The sequence below is a fragment of the Mus caroli genome, unplaced genomic scaffold (assembly GCF_978045245.1).
Source record: "Mus caroli unplaced genomic scaffold, Mus_caroli_1 scaffold_2, whole genome shotgun sequence".
NCBI lineage: Eukaryota > Metazoa > Chordata > Mammalia > Rodentia > Muridae > Mus > Mus caroli.
This window is the reverse complement of record NW_028227257.1, coordinates 115,124,497-115,140,830: the sequence shown is the minus strand read 5'-3', so window position 1 is coordinate 115,140,830 and position 16,334 is coordinate 115,124,497. Positions and strand designations below refer to the sequence as shown.

The 16,334-nt window shown below is 40.3% G+C and overlaps 1 protein-coding gene across 10 annotated transcripts in view; it reads right to left on the bottom strand.

Moving 5' to 3' along the window:
• Scn3a (sodium voltage-gated channel alpha subunit 3) overlaps positions 1-16,091 on the bottom strand; it is a 110,401-nt gene extending 94,310 nt beyond the window's left edge. For 8 of the 10 annotated variants that reach the window (XM_085834822.1, XM_085834825.1, XM_085834826.1 and 5 more), the window contains exon 1: positions 15,849-16,091. The gene's annotated coding sequence lies outside the window, so the exon portion shown is untranslated. Of the gene's footprint in view, positions 1-12,445; positions 13,247-15,848 lie in introns of those variants that run through there. The other 2 variants (XM_085834824.1, XM_085834823.1) reach the window with 1 other exon arrangement.
• Between the last annotated feature and the right edge of the window lie 243 nt (positions 16,092-16,334).

Sequence of the window (16,334 nt, the reverse complement as noted above, 5' to 3'; positions counted from 1 at the left end):
CAGAGAAACCGTGTCTTGAAAAGCAAAACCCAAAACAAACAGTTTTCTCTATCTTAAGCATGAATTTATACTTCTTGTGAATAAACTATTTTTTTCCTATTGAGCTACCCTTAATTTTATACCAAAAATAAGTATTGGCTATTGAACTAATCAATAAAAATAATTTCAGATTAGAAAGGATCTTTCAAGCCATTTAGTTCCTCTAGTTTAGTTTACAACAGGGCTCTTGAAACACAGCATCAGAATCACCTAGAGGGCTTATTGTTAAATCGAGGCTTGCCCAGCCCCTCCCCTAAGCTGCTGCTGCAGCTGGGCTGGGTGAGGTCTGCTCTGCAGTTCTCCCTTGCACGTGACTGGTGCTGGCACTTGTGGTCAGAAGCCACAAGTACCATGGCCGTGCCTAGTTCATAGCATCAGTATAAAAAAGGAGACAAAGCAAAGAGAGGGAACGGTATGTGTCGGGGGGAGCAGAGAGAAGAGAGTAATAAGGACCCCACTATGTTATTATAATTAAACTGCACAAAAAAGAAAGCCAAATATGGGCTGAGCTATGCATTTGTTGTGTTGAGAAAAGGATCTCATATAGCCCAGGCTGGTTTCTTGCATAGCTGAGGCTGACCTTGAACACTTGTTCTTCCTGCCTCATCTTCCCAAGCATTGGAGTTATAGGCATGCACCAACACAGTCGGCAATATTTTGTTTTTATTGTTTAACATTAGAAACACACACACACACACACACACACACACACCGTCCTGGGCATATATGTAATATGAGTCTCACTTTAATGACTTCTCAGAAAGGACAAGCATAGCTTCCTCTGTCTCATTTATCCACTTAATGTCATGCAGTGTGATTCCACTGAACCTGGAGCCTTGAAGTGATTGATAGCAGGGCTTCACAGAAGCCACCAATGGCTTTCTGTCTCCCTGCCTCCAGCCTGATTGCCACACAGCCTATTTTAATCCCACCAGCCAGAGTGATCTTGGGAAAAGAGAAATTCAATCATGTCATTCTGTAGAATCCTGCAGCAGCTGCGGGGGGGTGGGGGTGGGGGTGGGGGGTGGAGTTGCCTGCCTCGTGTTGCCTGTTAAGTAGCTTCTGGCTCCCCTTTATGCCTAGGAGTATATAGACTGTATTCTCACGAACTGCTTCTCCGTTAGGAAACTGGAAAACTCAGGGCTCACCTTCAAGTACTGACCAAATTTGCCTTAGTAAAGAGACCTGCTTACCTCCTCAATTCCCAATCCTACTTAACTGTCTCCTTAAAGGATAGGTCCCCTTAGCCTGTGCTGCATATCTTACTTGTAATGTTGATTAGTCATTTGCTGCCTCTCGGGGTAGCTCGTATGCTTCGCAGAAGCTGGTCTATGCCATATTATTTGCCCTCTTGTGGGGATCACTCTGTTTACCATCCATCCCACGCTCGTTCCTGGAACAGGGCAGAACACTTGCTAAGAGCTCAATGAATTTTATTTGGATCACTCAAGATCTAAGGATTTTTTTTCCCACCAAACATTTCATGGCTTTGCCTTTAGAGTTAGTAATAGGAAATCCACACCACAATTTTCAGTCATGTTTCCTATGCATGCAGACATTTTTATAACACTGCTACCAGAAAGACGGAAGTGTGCAGTGATGTAGAGTCTGCTAAGTAAATAAGGTAGTTTGTCCATCCATTAGGATGAAAAAAACAGGAAAAGGATTCATGGCAATAACAAAGCCACATTCCCTGTAGGTACAGTATGTTCTCATTATGTAGTCCCATTCAGTCCAGATCAAACATGCATTATAATACTGCGTACCCCAAAGATAAACCTATAACTCTGCTGTGAACTGGATTCTCTTCACAATAAAGCAACCTGAGGACAGAATGCTTCATTCTAAGTATCTCACTCCAAAATGCCTTAGAGAAACAATGTCTCAGAGAGAGAGAACACTGCTTAAGCACTTACTGTATACCAGGCACTGATGAGCTCAAAACAACCATTGAAGATAAATGTGACTAGTGCCCTCATATTTAAGGTATGCAAACAATCTTGAGCAAGGTGGGGCTGTAACTGGCTACAGGCCACAAAGGCTGATGACCTTTTGGTGGGAGAAATAACCAACTTCTCTGTAAACATTTAACCCATCTACTTCACCAGCAAAAGTGATCCACTTTCCATTCCCCACAAAGCCCCTGGATTCTGGCATGGGGTTCAAATATGCTCATTCTGCTTGGTTTAAGTCATACTTTGCGGTTCTAAGGCACACTGCACAGCAATTCTGAATCAGAAGTCACTTAGAAGTCACCTTTGCTCTCTTCTGACCTCTCAAAGTACGCTCACGTTGCATTTGAATTCATGCAGTAATTAAAACTCTATCTTCTGTTTCCTTGCAAAGGTACGTTTCTGCCTCTTTGTCTACTAGCACATTCTTTAGGGGCTAAAAGGATTCTGACTACTTATAATAACTAGAAAACTGTTCAGTGAGTAAGTGCCTGCTGAACACCACTGCCTAATTTGAATTCTGAAAATATCTGTCTAATATAAATCCACTGATCACACATAAGGAGTCAGCACTGAAATTGTGGTGTCAAATTTTGAAATAACATTAATATGTTGGGTATGCAATCTTTAGGAAAACATATCAACCATACAAATTATTTTGACTTTTCTTCCATTTTCAATTTCAGTGTTAGCATCTAGAACATTTAAAGGCACACGTATGGACCTTGTTATACTACCATGGGTTAGTGGCTGCCTTCCCTAACGCCATCACCCTCCTGCCATCTACTCCATGTTCCTGAAACAGTGCTTGGAACAGGCTAAGTGCTCTTGAAAATGCATTACTCCCGGAAGGGCTATTCCATGTTCTGAGAAGTCCTAAAAAAGAGGGTCTTTATCTCTGGATTGACAATTTTCTATTTCCTTTAGTCAGATTGTTGTCCTTAGAACATGGGATTTTTTTGGTATGAAGAAATACTCCAGTGAACAAACTGGCTTTACCAGAAGCAAATGCTCTTGGTGTGCATGCACTGGAGCAAACCCTATATTTCCATCTGAGTACAACAGAATTATGGGAACCTTTCTGTTTTGAAATAAATTTAATGCTGTGAATAGAAAGCAAACAACACGGACAAATGGCTAGTCCTCGATCCCTACACCCACTGTAACATCAGCCATATTGACAGCCCTGGGAGGTGCCCTTAGCAGTGTTTCTGCTACTGCTTGCTGGTACTGTGTGCTTTAGGCAGTTTCTTTCCAGGCAAACACAGACTGTTTACTGACTGAATCGAAATGACAGCACACTGTTTTCACAACGGAGCTCTGAGAGCCGATTGCCTTTTCTGCTTGGCAACCTGAGGAAACTTTAGATCTGGGATCTTGAGGTACAACTTGCTTGTATCACATCAAGATGGCGATGTTGGCTTCCCTACAGGGATCCAGCCATTCCTTTCACTTGAAGTTTAAAATAGAGAAGCTGGAGGCTTATCAGGGAGGCACTGATCACTTCCTTCAGATCTGTGCAAGGGGCAAACCCTGATGAGGAACAGGATGATTTGAGAAGTTCTGAATTCTGTGATGTATGATTCTTCATCGGCCCAAGGCCAAGCGCATGGTGAGGCCTTCTCTGACAAGAATGTCCTGAGAGGAGATGGTTCTCATACCATAGACCCAGGTCACCTATTGGTGGTATACGAAGACAGCACAACATCATAGAGTATGTGCTGCTGACTCCTGCCTTTCAGAAACAAGATTTAAAATAGTGATCAATGAGAGAGAGAGAGAGAGAGACAGAGACAGAGAGAGAGAGAGACAGAGACAGAGACAGTGCAGGGGGCAGACTGAGATGAGAGGTAGGAAGAAAAAAGCAAGGTATGGAACCTATATAGGTTGTATAATTCAAGCAACCTGTGTTCTAGACTATTAGACTATTCTCTGCTCTCCCTTGCTAGGATATACAGTGAACACTCAAGATTACTCGCATTTAGTGTCTACATCCAGAGAAGAGGGAGAAAAAAGAGAGAAAAAAATTGGCTTTTTTTTTTTTTTTTTTAAATCCGGGAAAGTCTAGGGCTGGGTCTAGACTGTGCCTAGTAAGGTCAATCTTACTACACCATCCCATGGAGAAAGGTGAAAGAGACAGCTACACCTGTCTTTAGGAAAGTAGATATTTACAGGTAGTTTAAGTACGGACGCTGATTGGGAGAGTGGAGGTCATGAATGAAGCTGGGAAAGCCCCCCATTTCTGGGTGTGTGTGTTTTTTTTTTCAAAAGTCAGGTATTACAAATTTAACTGCATCATATGCTCTGAATATTCATCTCTTCTTAAAGTAGGAGTGGAGGGTTTAACAGTCCTTGGTGTTCTCAACAAAGGCCATTGAACCCTGCTTTAAAAACTTTCCAGAGACAAGAGGGTTACACCGAGTAGAGTGTGTGCTGACTTGGGGGGAAGATTTTAGTGAAGGAAGCACTTGTAAAACTCCTCTTTATCTCTACTTAAATCTGCTTGTAGATACCACGAAAGCCTTTCAGGAATACAGATGTGAAGCCTTCCTAGAGCTAGACATCGAATGTCTCACTAGGGCTATTCAATAGGGTACATGAAATTATCTCATCAAATCCTTTTCTGAGGATCTCCATACAAATGACAGGTTTGTTTTTTATTTAAAATGTTGTCCCCTTTTCAATGAAGTATTAACAATTACTTGGTTAAGGCTCCTTAGAGGGTAGCCTTTTATAGTAAAGAAAATGTAAAAATGGCATATCTTTGCAAGGATCTGAATTCAGGACCAAGAGCGTCTGCACTTCTTTTTTTCTTCCCACTGAGCCGAGGGCAGTGGCACTAAAATAGAGCAAAGAGACTGTGTGCCCTGGCCTGATTTAGGTGTGGATGATGCCATGGACTGCAGTGGGAAAGCCAGACAGGAAGGACTCCGCATGGGAAGACAGGAGGAGTGCTGCTCACTGAACAAGTCTTTTACAGACCAAGAAGAGCCATTATACCATAGGTAAGTGAGATTTTTGTCTTAGATGGGAATTACAGTGGCAACATTCTCAGGAGAGCCAGGGGCATTAGCATGGTCTCTACATCCTCATTCTGCTGAAGACAAAGAAGCCAGTAAGTAAGAAGCAGACCGGAGCAGACAGGACGTACAAGGGGAACCCTCAAAGGGGCAGAAGGGAAGGGAGAGATTTTACGTGCACCAGGTATCTTGCTGAGAATGTGGGTGATTCAGAATTCCAATTCTGAATGGGACTGTATAGTCACTGCTTCTTCAAGTGACCACCCCTATTCCACATTTTAAAAATTCATAAGTTCTTTCTTAGGGCTATTTCAGGTTTGTCGAAAATTGATGGGAAAGTACAGAAAGTTCCCACTTCAAGCGCCCCTTCCTGTGACTTAAATATTTAGTGTTCAGGGTTTTTAATCAGAAGAAATTGAAGGAAACAGTTAGCAATAATTTCTTCGTGCATAAAACTTCCCAGATATCTTTCTTATGTGGTGCTGATTATTCAAAAATATTTTTTTCTCTTTCTTATTAACTTGATCTCATATTGTCTGACACCAGCACCTTTAATGTGCATATAAAGAAATACACATTACAATGTTACAACTTTGAAGTATAAAGTAAAATTGTATCTTATAGGCACCCAAGAAGCAGCCCTAGTTATTCTGGTGATATATCCTGATTTTTCTATGTTAATTTACATAAATATCTACATCGTGATTTACATTTGTTGTGCTACTTTCTATTGACTCCTGATCACTGCCCTTTCCTGTGTAAAATGTACAAATGATATTGACTAGAAATGCTTCCCTCCACCCAAATCAAATTCATTCTTGTAACTCTTGCCATGTTGGTAGAGGGGAATGGATAAATCAACAATAAATTTATTTTCTACACCAGATACTTTAAGGGAGCCCTTCTTTGATGTTTCATTATTATTAATACTTTGCTGACTTATGATTCTCATTTCCATTGTGGATAATCCAGATGTTTTGTGTATATTAGAAAGATAGATACATCTTTTAAAATAAACAATTAGTCCGAGTGTATGAAACCAAGTACTGGCTCACAGACCTTCATAAATCTGACTTTGAACGTGGTAATACATTCTTTGTACCTCTCCTAAAATCACCAACTACCTGCTTCAAAATATAGAGGTTCTCAACCTAAGATTTAGCAGACATTCTTTATATACTGAATACCTTACTGACTTGATCAACAGAATGTTAGAAGCTGGACATGTAGTCCAGTTAAGTAGCAGTATTGAATGGTGAGGACCTCGTAGGGGAAAGGCCAGGATATAAACTGCTCTAAAGGGCAGAGAGTGCTCTTTACCCCAGAGAAGACTGTGACAAACCGACACAGAAAAGCACCTAAGGTGTTAACCAAGAAGTGTCTCTGTAAGGAGCTAAAAAGCTGACTCACCTGAAGAATGGAATGCCTTTTTAAAAATGCATTTAATTATTAACCTACTTAGAGATCAGGTTAATATACTTCCTTCTCAGAAACACCACTCTTTGAAAATACATTTAACAAAGAGTTCTGGCTTTGGGTTTGTTGTTGTTCTATAGAACATGACTTCCTTCTAAATCTTCCAAGAATCACAGTCTCAAAATATTGGAAATCAAAATTTCTCGTTTTGAGCTGGATGGATTTTCAAAATGTGGTCAATAAACCCTCTCCTTTTTGATTATTTAAGACGTCATTCTCAAGACAGCGTTTCATAAAGAACAGAATAATGAGGCTGTCAAGTGAGTTGAGGTTTACTGACACTCCCCAGTGAGTACAACTGTCTAGGTGGTTACTTTACAAAGTATTCAATAAGTCCCACTTAGGTGAGGTCAACTACCAGAGGTAAGGATAAGAAGTTGCCTATCTGGAATCAATATCAGCTCATTTATTCCCATTGTTTCCTCTATAGAAATGGATATAAGTGCATTGTTTGCTGGTTTTCTTATTTATCTCTAATACCTTTATGTAACACATACCAAGTCGTTAGCATCTTAAAATGGTTTTGAACGTCATGGCTTTTAGCTCTCTTTAACTTCTCTCAAGCCGAAGTTTCTTAGTTCTGCTTAATTTTCTCTGCCTGTTTTAGATTCACTGATGGTAAAATATGTCTGCATATTTTAACTATGTTCACAGGGCTTTTAACCATACTTTGAAACCCACACTCGATCCCAGAAAATCCAATCAAATTAGCCAAAGGAGAAGCTGGCTATTGCTATTGTAGCTGTCAGTCAGGTTCAGTCAAAGTGTGGGCCAGGATGAGTGAGCCCCTGGCCCCTAGCATGTTTCTTTTTCCTTTCAGGCACTCATCATTGTTGTGGTGTTGTTGGCATTTCAACTAATAAGGTATCACAAATCCATACTTTATTTCTTTCTGATTTTTTCATTTACTGACTATGCTCTCGTTCTGAATACATGCACTGCCATTCAATATTACATGGGCTGTGTAATACACAAGATGATTATGAATTCTACTTTTGCATTTTCCTGCAATGCTGATATAATTTATATCAATCTTAGTATAAATATGTAAAGATTGATGGTAGAACCTAGTGTAACTACTCGAAGCTGAAGATACAGAAGGATAGAAGGATATTCTGGGCTGGCCTGGAGCTAAGTGGTAACACATATGCCTAGCTTGTGGGAGGCAATAGATTCAATCTACAGTAGTAGACACACGCACATGCACACACATACACACATACACACACACACACACACACACACACACACACACGTGAGGGATTAATCTTTACTAAATAGTTACTGACACATTAACTAATAATGTCTGATATGTTAAAGATACTTTTAGGACTTTGAGAATATATAGGATTCAGGACATGTAAAGAAATTATTAGTATCATTGTAAATTTCACTGCTGAAAAAAAAGGTTTGTGTATTCTCTGTATGTAAAGGTGTAAAAGACACATCTCAATAGCTTTAGCACAAAGTAGAAATGGGTTCGTTACAAAGCACCAACTAGCATACCAGGAGCAAGATGTCAACCACAAAGGAACCATTAACACAAACAAAGGGAATGGCGGTGGCCATGAGTCTCGTTGAAGTGCTATGTCTGAACAGTAGTGAGCAGTAGGCTGAGGTTGGAGCCACACATCAGAAACCTGGGTACAAATGTGGTAATGCTTCCACATATGATCAAACTGTCTCTTCTCTACCAGGTTTGTTTTGTCCCTGGCAGTAACACTGGTTAGATTGGGAAAAGGGACAGAGAATACAGTGACCAGATTCTTTCTACCAAATGTGTCTCTTATTATAAGTAAATTGAAGTTGACACCAGATATTAAAAGAGGAATTAGTCTGAGGCAGAGGCAGGTGGATCTTTTTAAGTTCAAGGTTGACTTGGTCTACAGAGTGAGTTCCAGGACACAGAGGGATACCAAGAAAATCCCTATCTTGAAAAACCAAATCCAAAAAGAAAGAAAGAAAGAAAGAAAGAAAGAAAGAAAGAAAGAAAGAAAGAAAGAAAGAAAGAAAGAAAGAAAGAAAGGAAGGGAGGGAGGGAGGGAGGGAGGGAAGAGGAGAAGGAAGAGAAGGAAGATGGGGAGGAAGAGAAGAAAGAGGAGGAGGAGGAGAAGAAGAAGGAGACATAGAGAATAGTGAGGAATTCTATTAAAACTCTGGAATTTTTTCCAACTCAATTCTTCACTGAGTTAGAAAGGGCAATTTGCAAATTCATCTGGAATAACAAAAAACTAGGATAGCAAAAACTATTCTCAACAATAAAAGAACCTCTTGGGGAATCACTATGCCTGACCTCAAGCTGTACTATAGAGCAATTGTGATAAAAACTGCATGGTATTGGTACAGCAACAGAGAGGTAGATCAATGGAATAGAATTTAAGACCCAGAAATGAACCCACACACCTATGATTACTTGATCTTTGACAAGGGAGCTAAAATCATCCAGTGGAAAAAAGACAGAGTTTTCAAAAATGGTGCTGGCACAACTGGCGATTATCATGTAGAAGAATGAGAATTGATCCATTCTTACCTCCTTGTACAAAGCTCAAGTCTAAGTGGATCAAAGATCTCCACATAAAACCAGAGACACTGAAATTTATAGAGAAGAAAGTGGGGAAAAGCCTCGAAGATATGGGCACAGGGGAAAAATTCCTGAATAGAACAGCAATGGCCTGTGCTGTAAGATCAAGAATCGACAATGGAACCTAATAAAACTGCAAAGCTTCTGTGGGGCAAAAGATACTGCCAATAAGATAAAAAGGCCACCAACAGATTGGGAAAGAATTTTTACCAATCCTAAATCTTATAGCGGACTAATATCCAATATATTCAAAGAGCTCAAGAAGCTGAACTCCAGAAATTCAAATAACCCCCAAAAATGTGGTACAGAGCTAAACAAAGAATTCTCAACTGAAGAATACCAAAGGGCTGAGAAGCACTTGAAAAAATGTTCAACATTCTTAATCATCAGGGAAATGCAAATCAAAACAACCCTGAGATTCCACCTCACACCAGTCAGAATGGCTAAAATCAAAAATTCAGGTGACAGCAGAGGCTGGTGAGGATGTGGAGAAAGAGAAACACTCCTCCATTGCTGGTGGGATTGCAAGCTTGTACAACCAGCTGGAAATCAGTCTGGCAGTTCCTCAGAAAACTGGACATAGTATTATCGGTAGATCCAGCAATACCTCTCCTGGGCATATACCCAGAAGATGTTCTAACTGATAATAAGGACACATGCTCCACTATGTTCATAGCAGCCTTATTTATAATAGACAGAAGCTGGAAAAATCCAGATATCCCTCAACAGAGGAATGGATACAGAAAATGTGGTACATTTACAAATGGAGTATTACTCAGCTATTAAAAACAATGAATTTATGAAATTCTTGGACAAATAGATGTATCTGGAGGATATTATTCTGAGTGAGGCAACCCAGTCATAAAAGAAGTCACTTGCTATGCACTCACTGATAAGTGGATATTAGCCCAGAAACCTAGAATACCCAAGATACAATTTCCAAAACACAAGAAAATCAAGAGGGAAGATCAATGTGTGGATACTTCATTCCTCCCTAGAATAGGGAATAAAATATCCATTGAAGGAGTTGCAGAGACAAAGTTTGGAGCTAAGATGAAAGGATGGACCATCCAGAGACTGCCCCACCGGGAGGTCCATCCCATAATCAGCCACCAAACGCAGACACTATTGCATATGCCAGCAAGATTTTGCTGAAAGGACCCTAATATAGCTGTCTCCTGTGAGGCTTTGCCAGTGCCAAGCAGATGCTCACAGTCATCTATAAGATGGAACACAGGGACCCCAATGGAGGAGCTAGAGAAAGTACCCAAGGAGCTGAAGGGGTCTGCAAACCCCATAGGTGGAACAACAATATAAACTAACCAGTACCCCCAGAGCTCGTGTCTCTAGCTGCATATGTAGCAGAAGATGGCCTAGTTGGCCATCATTGGGAAGAGAGGCCCCTTGGTCTTGCAAACTTTATATGCCCCAGTACAGGGGAACGCCAGGGCCAAGAAATGGGAGTGAGTGAGTGGGTAGGGGAGCAGGGTGGGGGGCAGGTTTAGGGGACTTTTGGGATAGCATTTGAAATGTAAATGAAGAAAATATCTAATAAAAAATTAAAAAAAAAAAAACCTCTGGAATTTTTAGCTTTTCAAAGAAATGACTCCATCCTCCACGCTCCTGGAGAGGACATGGTGCTCTCTTGTTTTAGAATGGCTTGGAATGAACTTCCTGGCTCCTTGGTCTCCACATGCAAATCTTCACTCATTCCTCAAACTTGCATTCTTTGCACAGAAGTTTGGGTTCCTTTCCTTTGTCTTCACTTTTTAAGGCCACTCCCACCATAATTCCAATAAAAAGAAGATTCCTAGAATACTCTAGAACAACTTCAGTTACAGAGAGGAAATTTCATAAAAGTAATGTCTCACAAAGACATGTGGAAGACGGACAAACTAACAAACAAGTGACTAGATCTCAAACTGAGGCTTAAGCCTGTAACCTGTGTACTGTTAAGCCTTTTACAAGATCATGTCAGTCACAATGCTGTAAGTAATGAAAGTTGTGATTTAATGAATTACTCCAACTCCTGGGAAAGCAGAAGTACAAAATGTTCTGCACAACTCAAGAATAAAGTATATTCTGACTACTGGGAGATTAAAATTCCCCAAAGAGAACTTCTTGGCAGAAAATGGCCAAAGTTATTTAAAGAGTGACTTTTCATCTTTGAAGTCACCCACTGACTAAAACAATATTAAATCACTCTTTAATAATGTAGGGACATCATTTCTCCTACATTGCTCCTGCATGGCGCGTGATCACATGGAGGGCTTCCTGTATGTAATCTCAGAAAGAATGAAACTCTAATTCAATTATTACAGGAATCACAGAGACATTTAAAGGAATTTTTGAACTTTGGAAATCCTTGAAAACACCCATATAGATGACTTCTGTGTTTCTCTGTACTCATTTGGATATTTTCCTTGTAACTGTTTTTCATTCATATATTTTAGGCAAAGTTTTCTTTCTTTATGTTTCTTCCATTTCAAATCCAGAATTTCAAATAACAGACATGGGAACCTAAGAAAGCAATGTATCAATAGTTGTTGCATTGAAACTTAACGTGCCCAGTTGAATAGGTAAAATTAAATTAAACTTCTAAGTTAACTGTGGAAAATTCTACTGAGACTAATTATGTATTCAGATGAAAATTCAAACTTTAGGGACCTAGAGAGCCATAGTGGATGTGGCAGTTCGTAGAACATAGCGTTTCTTTGCTTTGCAAGTAAGAGAACTTTTATCATCGTCCCGCAGTTAACAGAGTGAAAACCAGTATTATTTTGCCCTGAATTTGGTGGCTACCATTTGTTACATCACAGTAAAGGGCAACCAAAGAATGTGCTAACTTTACCCACAAAGCAAAACATATGTCAGGCGAAGCTGAGTGATGAAAGCTGCCCCCAGATCGAATAGAGGTGCAGGATGCAATAGCAGCAGCTCTGACTCTTTTCCTCTCCAAAATTTCTGGACATCAAAATTATAGGAATTTGGATTCTGCGTTGCATACCAGTTGGATGTGAATATTGTTCATGGGGCAATACTCAAATGAAGGTAAAAACCAATGGAATTGAAGTTAACATCACAGAACCTAAAAGATCCTAAATTAATTGTTTCTGATTTTAATTATATTTCAAGAACAGGTGATCAACTGATCCTCCTTGCTCTGTAAGATGAATAAAACATCCAATTATATAAGTACAGAAATGAATAATATATTTTTGAAGACAAGCGAGACATTGCCACAAAGTAAGTCCACCAAGTTTCTGTACAGGAAGGATAACAAGAAATAGGGATGTGCATAGCCACTGAAGGCAAGAAATGTCACCATCTCATTCTATGCTCATTTTTTGTTGGAAAAAAAAGACAAAATTACTTACTTGCACTTACAGATGGTTTCTGATAAACTTCAGCCTGCAATTAACGACTCACAGGAACTTGGAGGAAGCTGGAGCCAAGAGAAATGACTGGCAACAGATTCCAGGCTCAGAGCCTGTCCTGCTGAGACATGGTATCCTCCAGTTGCTCAGCCTTTCCTGCTCTCGGCCGTCCTCTCTATGCTATCCTGAGTCCATTAAGTCATCCTGGTGGCCATGAAGATGGAGCTGACAGCCCTGTTACTGGAGTCAGTTTAAAGAGGCCCAGGGTGGTTGAAGGAAGGGATTAGGAGGCTTGGGGTGCTGAAAGGTCACCCAGGCTCTAGCTCACAGAGATCCCGGTAGCACACAGCTGTCAGAAGCACCAAGCTGCACTTAGAGAGTCTTTAGGGAGAAGCGGGGCCTTCGTAGCATGTCAACAATTTCATCAGGCACATTTTGCCTTCCCACATATAACTGTGACCTTAACAGGATTTAGGCCCAGAGAGTTTGGGTCTCAGTCAGAGCTAAGACATTTCTTAGGCTTAGGTGCCATGATCTGATTATCATAGTATTATAGAAGTTACTTTTTTAAAAAAAAATTGTGATCCCTCACAAAACATAGATTTGCCTCTGTGAATCCTCCCAGAGGCCTTTTGTCTGAAACACAAGTCCTCTTAAGGTAAGATGAAGTGATGATGATGCTCTTGGATTATCATCACTTGATTTTGCTAAAAGGAAAAAAAAAATGAAACATACAAACAAGCACAGTGCAGTCTGAAATACCACCAATGGACAGGGAGAACCATCTAGAAGTTCCACGAACTCACCAGAAAGGGCCTGCAATGTCTCCACTAACTGACATTGTCATGGGTAACACATTGGTCTTGCTGATGTTCAGCCAAAGCCCTCTTCCAAGATGACACTTAACCACAGTTCAAATCCCTTCTTGGTCTCATCCCTCTCCACACTTTCCTGTTGTGGCAGAAGGCACTTCATCACTGGCACTAATAATAGCAATGATACCTGTTCCTTTCTTGGGTGCTGGGGTGGCAGATAAGAGAGGAAGGCGACAGTCACTAAGCCCTGAACAGAAAATATTTTATTTCCACCGTTTTCTAAGTAGGCACATCATTGCTCTATGGACAGTGTGCTAGAGGCTACAGAACTTTAGTTATTTGTTAGAAAACAGTGAAGCTGCTAAGCTCGTCCCCAGTTTTCCATCCACTGCTTGCTGTTTCTACCAAAGAAGGAACTGGCCAAAGACCGCCAAAATGTCTCCACTTCTCTACCCTCATGCCCAGTGAAACACTCATTGTCAAACTGGAGTTAGGAGATCCAGGGATGCCCCTCATAGAGCTGAGCTCAGAAATCAACAGCAAAAAGTGGAAGGAATTAGAATCTGGCTTTGACTTGACTTTTCAACTACTTCTGTGGTAGCTGCTGTCCTTTTGGAGCCTACAAAGCTCACAAGTGGCAGAACCTGAACCATGTCCCCATTTCCAACTCAGAGTTAAGCTCTACCTAAAAAAAAAAAAAAAAAAAAAAGGGTAATGTGTGCCTTACAAATGAATCTCCACTGCATTTTTCATAAAGAGTGAAATACTCTCATTAGCTTTAGATGGTTTGTAATGGGAACATTTCATTTCTGATGAGTTCAAAGGGCATGTTTTGCAAGGTGGAGTTGTGTGTGCGCGTCAGCTTTTCCCACTCTGACCATATGTGTCAAAGAATAACTAAGCAAGACAAGCAACCAGGAGAAGTGAGCATCCAAGCCAGATGAACAGCTAAGGAGACACGGCAACTTTAAAAACAAAATCAAACAGGTAGCATCCAGGGACCAAATATAAATATCCATTCATAAATGCAAACTATAGTCCAATCAACCAGCTCTGGTATTTACAAAGCACAAAGTTACTCACTTAATCACCTGCAGGCATGGCGGGTACTGTACAATACATCTGAGCCAATTAGCATTTATTTCTGAAAACCCTTTCCAAGGAAACATTTTTCTTTACATCCTATAGTCAGTTGGAGTTCTGAAATATGTGAGACAAGGGCTTTCTGCTGAGGCAGACACTATTTTGAAATGTTTTAAGGGGGAGTGTATTGCCGCCCGATATAATTTACTGAGTGAGATTGCTTGGTTTGTTTGCCATATGATGAGAAAATATACTTCAGGTACCCCAAGGTATTTTTTGTTTGTTTGTTTTTTGTTTGTTTGTTTTAAGGCCTTTTGTTTAGTACCGACCAAAGCCTGGGTTGATATCTCGGGTCTGTATTTCTTACAGGACACACTGCTCAGAATAGATTAGATGTAATATTTCCATGCAGATTCTCCTCACAAACACTAATGCCTTCATCTTTGTCCTCACAAGAGACATTACACATTGCACACACATACACACACACACACACACACACACACACACACACACACACACACACACACACGAGAGAGAGAGAGAGAGAAAGAGAGAGAGAGAGAGAGAGAGAGAGAGAGAGAGAGAGCTTTGTAATCTTAAAAACTTGTCTTTCCACTCCTGCCTGTAGGTCTTCTGCTAATGTAGCAGTGTGATCACTGAATGGAACATTATGAGTGTGGTGTAAAACATTTTAGTGACAGGCACAGACTCTACACAATGTAAATTATTCTCATTTGGTCTCAAGTGAGTTTTCCTGGTGATTGGTAGTAATAGTACTGATAATAAAATCCAACCATGAAATGTTCCAGGAAGGAAAGAAACCTACCCAGTTCTCAAGCTTCTGGCTATTAAAAGGTAACAAAACAGGAGGTTGTGGAATATACAGGAATTCTCGGATCATTTCACTTTTAACAAATCAAATGTATTTTAATGTTACTCTGGGTGGTCTCTTTCCCTCTATGCTGATAAATTTCTAAGAAAAATGAGAACGTCTAAATAGCCAAACACCCTTATATATTGATATCACTGTCTGCATATGGCTTCTCCGGAGCTTCTAAATAAATAAAATTAAATTGAATTAAAAAAAAAACAAAAAACAAAAAAAGCACAGAAAAGGTAGCTCCAATTTCACCGAGCATTTAATGATTTAAAGATGCCAAATAGGCGGTGTCGTCCTGAAATCTAGTGGGTTGACATTAAGTCTAACAAAACAGATGTTCTCTCTATACAATGAACCCCAAACATCTGTTTCTTTCACAGACACACACTCCTTAATTCCTAGTCTGTATTGTAAGTCACCATTTCCAGACAGAGGCTGTTTCCTTTGAAAGATAAAGGAATAGTAGTAAGCAGTTTACAAATCAAATGATGCCTTTAGTTCTTATAATTTACACCTAAACATTAGGCTTTTAAAAATGGCAGCACAGGGAGGATTTAAAATGAGAAGATGATCTGGTGGCTAGATTCTACGGTGCAAATAATTAAATGTTTTGTCAGCTTACCTGATGGAGAGCCTTAGGAATCACAGCTCAACAAAGGACAGCATCCAAGATGGTTAGAATGGAACGTGCCACCCCCTGTAGTTCTTCAGATTTGGGCCACAGGGATTTGCAAATTACATTCAATTTTTTTTTCTTGCTTTCTCTGTGGATATGAAAACAAAGAGACCTTTCCAGAATCCTTTCTGCTTATGCCTCCGCTTCCTGTTCTGAGATTCACTCTATGATACCCAACATATATCAGAAAACGGCCCTGGAAGGAAAAAAAAAAAAAAGAAAGAAAAAGAAAAAGCTGGCAGCATTCAACGTGTTACTGCCATCTACTGGCAGACACACGCCATTGCGCAAACGACAAAACACTCCTATTATTCTCCATCTCTTCGGAAGGCAGGAGGCAAACCTGTATGGAAACATTATGAATCATGTAAGGGCCCCACGGTGACAGCAGAGCGATGATGGAGGCGGGGGGTAACCTAGCTACCACACGAG